Genomic DNA, 2969 nt, shown 5'->3' with positions numbered 1-2969 from the left:
ATTCAAAACAATGGTATAGTTAATCAAGCATCCAATGATCCAACATTAGAAATGCATAGTTCTAAATATCCTTTGATATCTCCATCAACACTAAACCAACTTAACATTTGTATCAAATGTATTAATTAAATTGCTATCAATTACAACGGTTGATTGGTAGTATCGTATCAAATATGTAGACTTGGTTAATTCTTATTATTGCATGTCGTGTACGATGATGCTACCATGGTCCAGATACTAAGTTGTCCTGGGTCGGGTCCATTTTGGCCATCTCTATTCTCTAGTTGAATCTTGTAAACATAGAATAAAACACATAAACCAAAACAAACTCATTATATCCCAACTGTAAGCGGTGTCTGAGAAATAAAATGCATGTTTATCCCAAGAGAAAAAAGGGGTTCTGCGAAAACCCCCGACTTAAATGAAATGTAGATGAACCATTAAATTGATTACATTTTCAGCATGGGTTAAATGGGTCAATCGTGATCGAGTTGTCTTAAATTTTCATCGTACTTCATGTCCAACAATTACAAAAATAAAATAAAATACGTCATCTATTTATTTAAAAAAAAGAAATAAAAGATAGAATTAATTAATTCAATACTAAAAAATGTTGACTTGCCTTTAAATCGAAGAAGACAGAATTTTTTTGGGACGAGAGGATCGAATTCACATATTAACATAATATTCATTACTTAAAGTGAAGAATTTTTTTCTTACGTTTCTCACAATAACTTCCATTTTCATTGGAACCCAATCCCCTCGATTTCTACTGTAGTTGTAAAATCATCAAATGGTAGGTATTGAGTTACAGTTATTTGATTTAATCTGATGAACTCGATATCCTTTTATTATTTGATTTAATATGATTGTTAAGTCTCTATTAATATGTAATTAGACAATTATATAATCACATACACTCTTCATATATATATATATATATATATTTATACACACACACACACACACACACAAAGACTTGGAATCACCCGAGACCAATCTATTTTCGTCAGACCCGTGAACTTTTTTACACTTGAAGTTCACAACAAAACACTGTAAAGGTAACCTTCACAATATTTTTGCTGTGAGAGTTTGAGATTTTTTTTAGCTTCATAATATTTTACTCTGAAATTTAAATTGTAAATTTATGGTCTCAATAGTCTCAACCCTATACATATTGAGAGAGAGATATAAAATATATTTCGTTGGTAATTTTTTAAATTAAAAAAAAATAAGAAAAATAAAAAAAGGATTACTGGTGAAATTTATTTTAATTAAAAATAAAATATATTATGTTGGTGATTTTCCAAATTAAAAAATAGAAACTAATTTGATTAAATTACTGACGGATTAACGATAAAATTTAACTAACTAAATAATTATTTAAAATTCGTCGTTAGTGTTCATTGGTATATATGCATAGATTACATATATTTAATCGATGGCTAACTTGACCATCTTAATGCGTTTTAACACCGAAAAATGTTAATAAATGTGAAAGATCGTGCTTGAATTTTGTCGGTGTTATCATTTCACCGGCGAATTAGCGATAAATTTTAATTAATTAAGTATTTAGTTAAATTTTATCGTTAATCCGTTTGTAATTTAATCAAATTATTTTTTATTTTTTAATATGAAAAATCACCAACATAATATATTTTATTTTTAATAATAATAAATTTTATTAGTAATTTTTTTAAATCTTTCTTTTTATATTTTTAATTAGAAAAATCATATATAAAATATATTTTATTTTTAATTCAAATAAATTTAAATCAGTATTTTTTTTTAAATCTTTTTTTATTTGAAAAATCACTGACATAATATATTTTATTTTTAATTAAAATATATTTCATCAGTAATTTTTTTATAATATAAGTACTTTTTTGGTATATTTGTTTTATTTTATAGATGAAAGTACTTTTTTGGTTTAAAAAATGTTTACCGACTTAATCGTCCAAATATGAAATTCTGTTGGTTTTTTTTTTCCAGACTTTTTCAATTATTTTACCATATTAACCAGTTGTATATGTCATAAAAATGTATCTAACAGATTTTAGAAAGTCCAAATAGTTATTTAACATGTTTTGGAACGTTCAATGACTTATTTGTTACAAAAAATGGTCCAAAGACTTAATCATTCCAAACAATAAAGTTCATTAATTTTTTTAATTTTTCCCTTAAATTAACTACATAAAAATGTTTTTACTAGTTCAATGTTGTTTGAAATGGTCTCAACAATATCATTGAAACGTTAAAAGTTTTATCATTCATTTATTACTATATTACTCATGATTTAGTAGGCATATAAATTAAGACCGAAATTCAAACTCATAATCTTTATATCATAAAAAATTATCAAAATTTAAACAAACAAAGTCGAAACTTCTGAAAACTAATACAACGACATAGTTTTCTTTTATAGTGTCGTCTTCAAAATTGGGCACCTAAATATGTATTTTAACCCTTTCTTACCATTAGAGCCGAGCTCATATATTGTGATATCAGGGCTTGAATTCAATTCAAAAAGAACAAAACTTTTCGACCAAATAAATTAATGCATATTAAACATGCAACATTAGTTTAGAATAAATCTAAAAATATGGAAACAATTAAAAAATGAAATTAATTGAATGGATCATACCAACATTAATCATCTGTATTTATTGAATGAGCAACATGATGAATTGAATGTATCCAATGTTGACATATTTGATGACTATATCATTGTGGTACTCGTTCTACATGTTTTTTTTTATTATTAAGGGCAAGTGGTCATTTATTAGTTTTTAAAATTTTGTTTTCACTATAAAAACATCATTAAGTTCCATACTTCATCTCACACATTTCTCGAGCTACCAACGTTCATCGAAGAAAAAGCTTCCACTTCTCAACAATGGCATCTCGTTTGTTTTTATTCAGTCTCCTCGTCGCAAGTTGTTCACTTGCTATGGCTTCAGACCCAAGTC

This window comes from Cynara cardunculus, assembly GCF_001531365.2.
Source record: "Cynara cardunculus var. scolymus isolate 2C chromosome LG 17, CcrdV1, whole genome shotgun sequence".
Lineage (NCBI taxonomy): Eukaryota > Viridiplantae > Streptophyta > Magnoliopsida > Asterales > Asteraceae > Cynara > Cynara cardunculus.
Note: the sequence above shows the minus strand (reverse complement) of the source record.